Genomic DNA, 12,569 nt, shown 5'->3' on the forward strand with positions numbered 1-12,569 from the left:
TAACAGTCTGTGATCTCTGAGAGCCAGGCCCCTGTCACCATCCACCTCGAGAAGCTGGGAACAGCACTGGGGACACTGGTTTGCAGGACACCGTCTCACAGGCAGACCGTTCTCCTCATCTGGGATACATTTCAAAAGATGTCTCAGTCAGGAGACTGTCTCTGATTAATGTGAAACCCAATAAAACATAACGAGCAGCCCTCACCCTGCCTGCAGCCTTTTAGATCATGCGACCTGATGCCCTGGAAATGCCCAGGAAGTGCCGTCTGAATGAAAAGCATGACTCAACATGTTCATGTGTATTTTGTGTGTTCACTGCAAATGCTGGACCTCAACCTGCATGTGTACTTCCCCATGGAGCCACCCATAGAAGCTGATTTTCTGAATTAATATATTTATTTATTTATTTATATTTTTATTTTTAACCAAAGCATTATTCAGCTCTGGTTTATGGTGGTACTGGGGACTGAACCTGGGACTTTGAAGCCTCAGGTTTGGAAGTCTTTTGCATAATCACTATGCTCTCTCCCCAGCCTGAGATTTTCCTTTAAAAATATATTTAAATCGTGAGTCAGGTGGTGGCGCAATGAGTTAAGTACACATGGCACAAAGCACAAGGACCAGCGTAAGGATCCTGGTTTGAGCCCCCAGCTCCCCACCTTCAGGGGAGTCCTTTCACAGGTGGTGAAGCTGGTCTGCTGGTGTCTATCTTTCTCTTCCCAACTCTATCTTCCTCTCCTCTCTCCATTTCTCTCTGTCCTATCTAACAACAATAATAAAACAACAAGGGAAATAAAAGGGAATAAATAAATATTAAAAAATATTTAAATTGTGGACAGGGCAGTGGCCCACCCAGTAGAGCTCTCATATTACCATGTTCAAGCTCCTGCTCCTCCTCCAACAGGGGGAGGTTTCACAAGCAGTGCTGTAGGCATCTCTCTCCCTCATTCCCTCATTCCTTCATTTCTCTCTTTTTATCAAATACATGAAGAGGCCAGGTGGTACCTCACTTAGTTAAGCACCCACATTACAGTGTGCCGGGTCAATGTCTGTAAAAGGCTTCATTTCTGTCAGGGGACTAGCAGTGTAGGGGTGAACAGAAACCTGTTGGGAAGAAAGCAGAATGATAGCGTGTGTCTTCAAAAAGAACTAGCACAAGACAGGGAGGGATAAGTAAGAGTAGCAAGAGACAGAGTGAGCCTGATGGGTGGAGGAGTGGGGGCCTGATAAGTCGAGGGGCTAGAGGGGTGATCTGGCATTGCAAAATCCCGAGTCAGCTGGCAGAAAGTTCTATGAACTGCTACAGTCATTCTTCAAGAAGTCCAGCAGTATAAAGGGAGTGTCCAGCAAGTTCTATAGAAGCATCCGTCCCATGTCAACGGCCAGGAAATAAATGCCACACGTCTATCTTGATGGAGGAGGACAGCCACTGGAACTTTTCTTCTCTGTAGAGAGTGACCTGGAACCGCCAAAACATGATGGGCGAAACAGAAGCAGGAAGAGCAGACACTGATGGTTGAGAGAAAGGCAGTAGGAAAGTCTTGTCCTTTGGAGTCTGTGAATCAGGTTCTCCAGATCATGTCAGGTCACATCATAGGTTTCGGGGGATGGCTGTAATTGTGGGTGATGTCAGAGGTCAGGGGTCCAAGATGGATTTCTGGGGATTCTATATGAGCAGATGCTTCTTTATGTGAAGGCTTGTCATAGCTGTAGTCAATTACTTATGAAAAAACTTTGTAACAAATTAGAAGTTTACTACAATTGATAACTCAATGATTATAATTGGTTTAGGTATCTTTATAATTTCGTGTAAAGGCCATCTTATGTGACTTCATGTAGCAGTCTCTATATAGCAAAATTTTCATACCGAATTTAAGTCACATATATTGATTCTTAACTATTTTTACATTGGGTTTTTAAGCAAACTCAGGTTACTAGAGTTAACACATTTTAGTGACAATTTTTTTTTGATAAATTTACAATATTTTTTGGTACATTTACAATATCGGATTGATGCCAAATTTGTTGTGGATTAATTTCCACAAGATAGCTTACAGGACATTTTTGGGGGCCCTCCAAAAATGTCCTGTATAGAGGATTTGTATTTTAACTTAGGAGATGACGAATTGTCACGTTGAATATTTAGAGTTTTACCTTAAACACATCATAGGTTTCGGGGGATGGCTGTAATTTAATGAATTGATTTTACCTCTTCTCGTAAGAATGTAGCTTCGAAGTTACAATTTAACCGTTAAGTTAATGTTTACCAAACTTGAAACACCCATATTAAACATATAGTTTATAACACACAGGAGGAGAAAAACTTGTAAATAAGACATATCATTTCAAATACAAATTTAGATCTACTGTCATAGTTGAACCATCTTTGCTCATACAGTTTAAGACTAAACATTTCATATTTATATCAAGACTTAAAAAATAAATCAAAAAGGGGAATGAACAATTTTTGGACTGTTTCTGGACGTCTCCAGAAACCATGGCTGCGTCCAGCCGTTTTATATAAAGTCAGTTAACTTTCAGAGTACTCTGAGCACAATGGGTCGTACAAAAATTTTGGTCACTCAACTCACTCAATTTTTTTTTTCTCACTCACTCACTCACAAAACACAACTGGCCAGTCATAGCATAAGACATTCGGGGGGGGGGAGAGTTCTGTGAATCATATATATATATATATTTTTTTTTTTGATTCTGCCATGCTGTATTATGGATCCTGGGGTGCATCCTGCAGCCAGTCCTCTTGCAGCCAGTCTTCTTGCAGTGTTTCTTGTTCTTCAGGGATATCAGCGCCATCATGTGGGTATTGCCGGACATGGCAGGCAGGAACCCAAACAGGCTTGGAGTAATTTTGTGGAAAAATGCATGTGAAACCCCTCCCCATAGTCAACAGGGGGTCAGGTCCTTTCCAGATTTTATCAAGTGGGTCTTCCCATTTGACTTTAATAGCTGGGAGGTTGGGTGGTGTTTGCCAATGAAGAATAATAGGAGGTTGGTCTGAGTTTTTGTAAATATTAAAGAGATTTAATGTAGTTAAGGCTTTTGCCAGCTGGATATTGGGGGGGTACATTTCCCCTTTTTCTTTATTTAATTGAGCCTTAAGAGTTTGATGGGCCCTCTCAACAATGCCTTGTCCCTGTGGATTATACGGAATGCCTGTAGTATGAGTAATGTTCCAGAGAGAACAAAAATCTTTAAATTGTTTGCTGGTAAAAGCATGTCCATTATCAGTTTTAACTTGAAGAGGTAAGCCCATTACAACAAAACAGGAGAGCATATGGCTTATAAGCTTTTTTGAGTTTTCTCCAGTCTAAGCTGTAGCCCACATAAACTTAGAGAAGGTATCAATTGAGACGAACACATATTTTTGTTTGCCAAAGTTGGGTATGTGGGTAACATCAATTTGCCAAAAGAGCGTTGGCTTTTAAACCTCGAGGATTAACCCCCAGAGTTTGAATAGCAGGTGTTTTGATTAGACCTGCACAGGAGGAACATGTAGCAAGAATACGTTTTAACTGTGGCAGAGGAATATCAGGAAATCGAGCTCGAAGACCTTTAAGATTAACATGGGTTAGGGAATGAAAGTCGGCAGGATTAGAGACAGAGGCTAGGAGAGTTCCTGTGGAAGCAAGGTGGTCGGCTGCAGCATTCCCTTCGGACAGGGGACCAGGAAGAGGGCTGTGGGAACGTAGGTGCTGAACATACAGTGGTTGGGTTCGAGAACAGAGCATAGAGGCAATTTGAATTAAAAGAGGAGAAAGTGGGTTGTCATCAATTCTTACATAAGATCAAGCAAGCCATGGAAGTAAGTTAACAGTATACACACTGTCAGAAAAAAGGTTGAAGGATTCTGGTACAGCTTTTAATGCAAGGAAAACAGCATAAAGTTCTTTGTACTGAGGGGAATTATCAGGAAGTTCAGTAAAGAGAGGTTTGGGGTATTGCTGGTCTGGATAATATATAAGGGCAGCAGCTCCCTTTTTTCCACCATCAGTGAACACTGTAGGAGCAGAGGGGATGGGATCTCGAGAGAAAAGTTTAGGTACTAGTAGAGGCAACAGAGGTAAAGAAGCTATCAAATTATTAGAGGGAAAATGATTATCTAATTGTCCTGGAAAGCCCATTAAACTTATGGCAAAACGAGAATGGTGGCATATGAGCCATTCTGTATCTGTGAGAGAAAAGGGAAGAATGATTGAATCTGGTTCCCTTCCTAAGACCTGAACCGATCTGTTTCTTCCTTGGCGAACCATAAATGCTAAGGCATCAATCTTGGTAAGGAGTCTTGGAGCTCTGCCTACTGGCGTATGAGGCCATTCGAGAACGCCATGTTTCTGCCACAATGCCCCCACTACTGTGGGGGTGGAGTTAAAGATTAGAAGATTTACTGGAGAGGAGGGGGAGAACCGAATGAGGTGCATGTCCTGGAGAGCCTGGTTAACTTTTTCCAGTGCCAAGGAGGCTTCGGGGGTTAACATACGCTTTGAGGAGGGCTGTTTGTTTCCTTTTAACAGATCGAACAGTGGTTGCAGGCAACTGTAGGCAGATAAAGATACTGCCTAAGCCAATTCAAATTTCCAAGAAAACTTTGTAAAGAAGCAAGAATGAGATTAGAAGGAAAAGTAACACAAGGTTTTAAAGGACGAATCTGCGTTAGGGAAATCTCTGAGCCTAAGAAAGATATTGGAGGAATTAGCTGTATTTTCTCAGGAGCTACATTAAGTCCACTTCTCTTTAAGGGAGGGATTAGAAAATCACGTAGGGCGGAGAGATCTGTATCTAATTCTCCCCATATTAACACATCATCCATATAATGAAAAACCTTAAGGCCCTTATGAATATATGGAAAAAGGGCAGATTTAACAGCCTCTTGACAAATAGTAGGACTATTAGCCATGCCCTGGGGCAGTACCACCCATTCAAATCTATCGGCAGGGCTGGCATTATTAATAGAAGGAACAGAGAAAGCAAAACGTTTACAATCTTGTGGGTGTAAGGGAATAGAGAAAAAACAATCCTGTATATCAATAGCTATGATTGGAATTCCTGTGGGAATTGCAGAAGCAAGAGGCAAACCCCTTTGGGGGGAGCCCCAAACCTGCATGGTTTTATTAACTGCACGAAGATCTTGGAGGAGGCGCCATTTTCCTGAGCACTTTTTAATCACAAAGACTGGAGTATTCCATGGGCTCCGAGAATGACGAATGTGTCCCAAAGATAACTGCTCTTGGACAAGTTGTTCTAAAATTTCTAGCTTCTCCCTAGGCAAAGGCCACTGTTCCACCCAGACAGGCTCATTAGAAAGCCAATCTAAGGATGAATCAAACCCAATTGAAAGGAAGACCAAAGCAGAAACAAACCAATGGGACTACATCAAATTGAAAAGCTTCTGCACATCCAAAGAAACTATTAAACAAACAGAGAGACCCCTCACAGAATGGGAGAAGATCTTCACATGCCAGACATCAGACAAGAAACTAATCACCAAAATATATAAAGAGCTCAGCAAACTTAGCCGCAAAAAAGCAAATGACCCCATCCAAAAATGGGCAGAGGAAATGAACAAAACATTCACCACAGAGGAGATCCAAAAGGCTAACAAACATATGAAAAACTGCTCTAGGTCACTGATTGTCAGAGAAATGCAAATTAAGACAACACTAAGATACCACCTCACTCCTGTAAGAATGGCATACATAAAAAAGGACAGCAGCAACAAATGCTGGAGAGGATGTGGGGACAGAGGAACCCTTTTACATTGCTGGTGGGAATGTAAATTGGTACAGCCTCTGTGGAGAGCAGTCTGGAAAACTCTCAGAAGGCTAGACATGGACCTTCCATATGACCCAATAATTCCTCTCCTGGGGTTATACCCCAAGGACTCCATAACACCCAAACACCCAACCAAAAAGAGGTGTGTACTCCTATGTTCATAGCAGCACAATTCATAATAGCTAAAACCTGGAAGCAACCCAGGTGCCCAACACCAGATGAGTGGCTGAGAAAGCTGTGGTATATATACACAATGGAATACTATGCAGCTATCAAGAACAATGAACCCACCTTCTCTGACCCATCTTGGACAGAGCTAGAAGGAATTATGTTAAGTGAACTAAGTCAGAAAGATAAAGATGAGTATGGGATGATCCCACTCATCAACAGAAGCTGACTTAGAAGATCTGAAAGGGAAACTAAAAGCAGGACCTGATCAAATTGTAAGTAGGGCACCAAAGTAAAAACCCAGTGGTGAGGGGTAGACATGTAGCTTCCTGGGCCAGTGGGGGGTGGGAGTGGGCGGGAGGGATGGGTCACAGTCCTTTGGTGGTGGGAATGGTGTAGATGTACACTCCTAGCAAAATGTAGACATATAAATCAGTAGTTAATTAATATGAGAGGGGGAAATCAATTGTATGTCTCAAAGTTTCTCAAAAGACACACTGAATCTTTTTAATATATAGGCTATGTATTTGATGTGCGGACTCTCTCAAAAGCCTAGACCAAGTAGATTAGAAGCTTCCAATAGCACGGCTATATACAAGATACTGGGTACTGTACAGCAAACCATAACAAAGGGACTTTTCAAAGTTAACCCAATTAACAAATAATGTGATGATAATATTAACTATTGATTGTCTTTTTGAACCCTAAGACAGCAGGAACCTCACATCTTCACTATAGAGTCCCTACTTCCCCCAGTCCTGGAACCCTTGGATAGGGCCCACTTTCCCGTATGCATCTCCCAATCCAAACCAAATAATATTGCATCTGCCGATCACAACCTAACCAAAGCAACGATTGCCATCTCAACATGCTTCACCTCAAACTGTATCCAGAGACTTCACGTGTGGAATGACAACCCTTCAGCTTCATTACTCGGGTGAGACCTTTCCTTTAATAGTACACTCTAATTTCTTCTCAGGTAGTTCACTTTCTAACAAAGTCCCATAACCTAGATATACACCAGTTTCTGTGAGAGAGAGCTTATGTGCACACGTATCCATAAACTACTGCAAAATATATACCTGAAAGCAGGACTACACTAGAGTTTGCAGTGAGTACCTCCCTAACACTTCCTCTCCACTATTCCAAGCTTGGGATCCATGATTGCTCAACAAATTGTTTGGCTTCATATGTTAACTCTCTTTTCAATCACCAGGTTCCAGGTGCCACCAGGATGCTGGCTAGGCTTCCCTGGATTGAAGACCCCACCAACGTGTCCTGGAGCTCAGCTTACCCAGAGACACACCCTACTAGGGAAAGAGAGAGGCAGTCTGGGGGTATGGACTGACCAGTCAACGCCCATGTTCAGCGGGGAAGCAATTACAGAAGCCAGACCTTCTACCTTCTGCAACCCTCAACGACCCTGGGTCCATGCTCCCAGAGGGATAGAGAATGGGAAAGCTACCATGGGAGGGGGGTGGGTTATGGGGATTGGGTGGTGGGAATTGTGTGGAGTTGTACCCCTCCTACCTTATGCTTTTGTTCACTAATCCTTTCTTAAATAAAAAATAAAAAATAAAAAAAAAGAAAGCCAATCTAAGGGGGGAGTTCTGTTATGAACAGTGGCAGTTAGTATTGGGGGTGCTGGTTGGGTCTAGTAGTCTCACAGGAGTGAGTGTGGTGTCCTGCAGAGGTGTCTGAGGATATCACTACATCTAAAGATTCCAGCAAGTCTCTTCCCAATAAATTGGTGCTTATATCAGCTATTAAAGGCTGAAAGCGTCCGGTAGTCCCTTCTGGATCTTCCCACACAAGGGAATCTCGTGTGCGGAATGCCTGAGTCAATCCTCCAACACCATGTAAGCGTGGTCCTGGGAGGAGTTCCCAACTCTGGGGAACCTCTGCTTGTCTTAATATTGTCTTATCTGCTCCCATGTCAATCAAACACTTAAAAGGAATATTACCAATCTTTACTGTCATAGTTGGGTGACCCCTTTCTAAAACAGGGGTGGCCCATAAAATCTCAGGCTCCGAATTCGAGCTGTTCTCTTGCTCCAGCCGGTTATTTCTATGCTGGAAGTTCCCACATACCGCGGGTTCCTCCTTCTGCTCACCCTCTGTTATTGTTACTTGGCGTGGTGGGTGTAGCGACGGGTTGGGTCCCAAGCTGGGCTTCTGTTTGTGGAAGAAGGGCACAGCACCAAGCGGGTGACCTGCTTCCTTCCCTCTTGGGGGCAGGGCTAAGGGAAGCCCCACACCTAGTTTAAATCCCTGTTTACATTTGGCAGAGGCGTGCTGTTCCTATGGAACCTTGACCAACAATCTCTCCTCCAGTGAAATCCTTTCTGGCATCTGGGACAAGGCATTCATGGTCTCTGATTCCCTGTCTGGAGGCGGGGTTGCCCTGACTGGAGGCGGGTCACGGTCTATTTTCTGGACATTGGTTACACCAATGCCCTTGGCGACCGTACTGAAAACAAGCCCCTTTTTGCTTATGTAAGGCAGCTGCATAGGCCTGTAACATAGGTCCTTGAAAAGAGCTTGATCTGAGATCCTGTGTAGCTATAATCCAAGTATCTGGGTGTTTGTTTATAAGAGTGATACAGGCTTGTCGAAAATGCGGAAGCATTCCATCCCAGACTATGGATCGCAGGAGGAGAAAACGAGTGTCAGGATTATAAATCTTCCTTTCCAAACTCGACTGGACCCTGGCAATGAATTTAGCAAGGGATTCATCAGGTTCTTGTTGAAGGGAGAGAATGGGGGCTGAGGCCGCTCCCATGGGTGGTGTTAATTGCTCCCATGCTTTTAATGCACACAGGCGTACCTGATCAAAATACCCCGGTGGAAACTTGGCTTCCGCCTGTTGAATCCCTGTTTCTAATTGGCCTGTTCCAAACAATGCATCAAAATTCCCCTCTGGCTGATTTTGAATATTTTTCCACGATTGTTGTAAACATTCGTCGCGAAAGAATGCCTCCCATTGCAGGAAGAGGGGGCCTGGGAGCTTATCACGAGTTACATCCCTCCAATCTTGGGGGGTATTAAGGTTCTGAAGCAGGCCTTGTAAAATGGACCTGGTCCATGGGGCATGAACATCGTCATCCTTGATAGCCTGGCGTAGTTCCTTCAGGTCTGTGGCAGAATATGGATACCAGGCCTGAGGTTTTTGTCTATTGGGGGCAACATTGACTGGAAATGTGTGGACTTGCTCTGATAAGTGCGTAGCGGTAGGAGGAGTCACCAAAATGGAAGCTTCTGGACAAGCGGCCAAAGAAGTGGTTTTGGAGGCTACAGGAGAATCCGGACATGTGTCTGTCAAAATGGGGGTGGGCAAAGAAGCAGCCGTGGAGGCAGCAGGAGGTTCCGGACACGTGTCTGCCAAAATGGGGGTGGCCGAAGAAGTGGCTGTGGAGTCCAAAGGGGAATTCGGACACGTGTCTGCCAAAATAGGGGCCTCAGGGCAAGATGCAGAGGAATTAGGGTGGGTCAGGATCACGACAGGCCTTTGCTTCTTCTTGTTTTTAAGGTGCTGGTTAAGTTCTATGATCACTTCCTTTATCTCTTGGACCTCAGCCTCTAGGTCCTTAAGCCTTTTGAGAGGTTTCCCTATATATCCCTTAAAAGCTGCTATGATGATCAACAGGATATAAGGTGCAGCCCTGAGAAAAATGTCCCAGATATATAAAAATTGTATACTGGAAAAAGAATGCAGAATTTGGAAAAGATTTTCCATGGTGGAGAGATCTCAGGAAAACAATAAGAAAGAAAAAAATCACAGTGCCTTAACACAATATTGCAGATACTCAAAAGGTGTGTACTTATCTAGGATGTCTTCTTGTAAATCTGCTGCTTACGTGTCCCTGTTCCGGGTGCCAGATGCCGGGATAGCCTGAGGGTACTTCTTCCCGAGCGAGTGCCCTCTGGGTTGGAGAGAACTCAACTGGAGCTGCTCAACTAGGCTGCTGCGTGGGAGAGGGATCAGGAACTCGTGCCGCACTAACTTCGCAGGAGATACACTCTGGAACTCTCGGAGCCGGAAAGTAATTTCCAAGTGTCTTTAATCAGAATAGCAGCTGTTTTTATACTCTCCACGTAGGGTGGAAACAGGATGTGATATAGAGAGGGTGGAGCGAAAAGTGACTGGTGAAAATCAGAGTGTGACAAGGAGAGGATCAGGGTGTGACAAGGAGAGGGGGTGGAGCAGGTGAGAATTCTACCACTAAACCACCAATGCCCTGGAGGGAGTGTGGTGCTTTATGTAAATGTAAAAGTGATTTATGTAAATAGACCAAAGCTTTGAATGGGATTAAATCTATCCCTATATAGGCATATGGTTAAGCAGAAGCCAGGGGGAGCTGGCATACTATCCAACAACATTGTGCCAGGACCCAAGTTCAAGCCCCTGGTCCCCATCTGCAGGAAGAAAGCTTCACAAGTGGTGAAGTAGGTCTGCAGGTGTCTCTCTGTCTCTCTTGCTCTCTATCTCTCCCTCCTCATGAATTTCTGCCCTATCAAATAAAAAATTAAAAATTAAGGAGGGGGAGGAAAAATGGCCACCAGAAGCAATGGATTCATTGTGCAGAAACCAAGCCCCAGCAATAATCCTGGTGGATGGATATATATATATATTAGATACCATAGTGGTTATGCAAAGAGACTCTTACGCCTGAGGCTCCAAAGTTCGAGGTTCAGTCCCCTGCACCACTATAAGCCAGAGCTGATCAGTGCTGTGGTAATAAATAAATAAATAAATAAATAGCAACAATAAGGAAAAGGAAAGATAGAGGACCAGAGCATCACCCTGACATTTGTGATGCCAGGGCTCCAATTCAAAATCTCATGCTTACAAGTCAAGCACTCTAACACTCTAACCACTGTGCCACCTCTAGGATGCTACCTTGACTAAACCTCAGACTCTGGAGTCTCAGGCATAAAAGTCTTTTTTCATAAAACTGTGTTATCTTCCCCTCATCATGACATTATCTTAAATTTATTAACTAAGGGAAAGAGACATTTACTTGATACAAAGAGAGGGGAAACCAGAGCACGTGATTCCTGGAGTGGAACTGGGAACTAGAGGCATTCAAGTCTGATGCTCTGCTGAACGAGCTACTTGCTAGCCACAAAAACTATTTTCAAACTTTAACAAAATAAATAAATAAATAAATAAATAGATTACCTGGGAGTAATGCAGTGGTAAAGCTTTGAACTAGCAAGGTTCTGAGAGGTTCAAGGAGGTCCTGAGTTCAACCTATAGCACTGTAAATGCCAAGGTGATGTTTTGGTCTCTGTCTCTCCTATCTTCACCTCATGAAATAAATAAAAGCCTTTAAAAAATAAATGAGGGGGGTGCTCGCTTCAGCAGCACATATACTAAAAATTGGAGCGATGCAGAGAAGATTATCATGGCCCCTGCGCAAGGATGACACACAAATTCGTGAAGCGTTCCATATTTTTCCTATTTCAGTGGCACTTCACAATCTAGTTTAAAAGGAAAAATAAAACATTAAAATGGAAAAAAATACAAATAAATGAGGGGGGTTAGGTAGTGGCCCACTTGGTTGAGTGCACATGCTACAATGCACAAGGATCAGGGTTCAAGACCAGGGTCAATCTGTGGTCCAAGTGGTGGTCAGTTGGATAAAGCATTAGACTCTCAAGCATAAGGTCCTTATTTTAATCCCCAGATTTTTGATATTGTATTCTTGCATAGAAACAGATAAAAACTGGGGGGTGGGGGTCGGGCGGTAGCGCAGCGGGTAAAGAGCATGTGGTGCAAAGTGCAAGGACCAGCGTAAGGATCAGGGTTCAAGCCACCGGCTCCCCACCTGCAGGGGAGTTGCTTCACAGGTGGTGAAGCAGGTCTGCAGGTGTTTATCTTTCTCTCCCCCTCTCTGTCTTCCCCTCCTTTCTCCATTTCTCTCTGTCCTATCCAACAATGAACTACACCAACAACAAAAATAATAACTACAACAAGGCTATTACAACAACAAGGGCAACAAAAGGGGGGGGAAATGGGCTTCAGGAGCAGTGGATTCATGGTGCAGGCACAGAGCCCCAGCAATAACCCTGGAGGCAAAAAAAAAATTGAGAGGGAAGGGGGAGATAGAGAAGGAGAGAGGGGCTGGCTGGTGTTGCACCTGGTTGAGTGCACAAATCACAGTGCGCAAGGACCCAACTTCAAGCCTCCAGTCCCCACCTACAGGGTAGAAAGCTTTGTGAGTGGTGAAACAGGGCTGCAGGTGTCTCTCTCCTTTTTTATCTCCCCCTTCCCTCTCGATGTCTGTCTCTATCAAATAAAGATAACAAACAAAAAAACAACTTACTATCTCACAAAAAAATTTTTTTAAAGAGAAGAGGAGAAACACCTGCAGCACTGCTTCACTGTTTGTGAAGCTTCCCTCCTGCAGTTGGGGAGAAGGGACTTGAACTGGGTTCCTTGCACATTGTAATATGAACACATCCCCAGATGTACTGCCACCTGGACCACTCATTATTTTACTTTTTAAAAAGTAAAATAATGAGCAACACTTCTTCACTACTGGCAAAGCTTTCCCCCCGAAGGTGGGGACAGGGGGCTCGAACCTGGGTTTTTGCACATTGTAACT

The 12,569-nt window shown here is 43.8% G+C and overlaps 1 non-coding gene across 1 annotated transcript; it reads left to right on the top strand.

Annotated features, from left to right (window-relative positions):
- The first annotated feature begins 11,310 nt into the window (after positions 1-11,310).
- LOC132533579 (U6 spliceosomal RNA) lies at positions 11,311-11,418 on the top strand. The gene has a single exon (XR_009545443.1). It is a non-coding gene; the product is annotated as a U6 spliceosomal RNA (small nuclear RNA).
- The last annotated feature ends 1,151 nt before the right edge of the window (positions 11,419-12,569 follow it).

The sequence above is a fragment of the Erinaceus europaeus genome, chromosome 16, assembly GCF_950295315.1.
Source record: "Erinaceus europaeus chromosome 16, mEriEur2.1, whole genome shotgun sequence".
Classification (NCBI taxonomy): Eukaryota; Metazoa; Chordata; class Mammalia; order Eulipotyphla; family Erinaceidae; genus Erinaceus; species Erinaceus europaeus.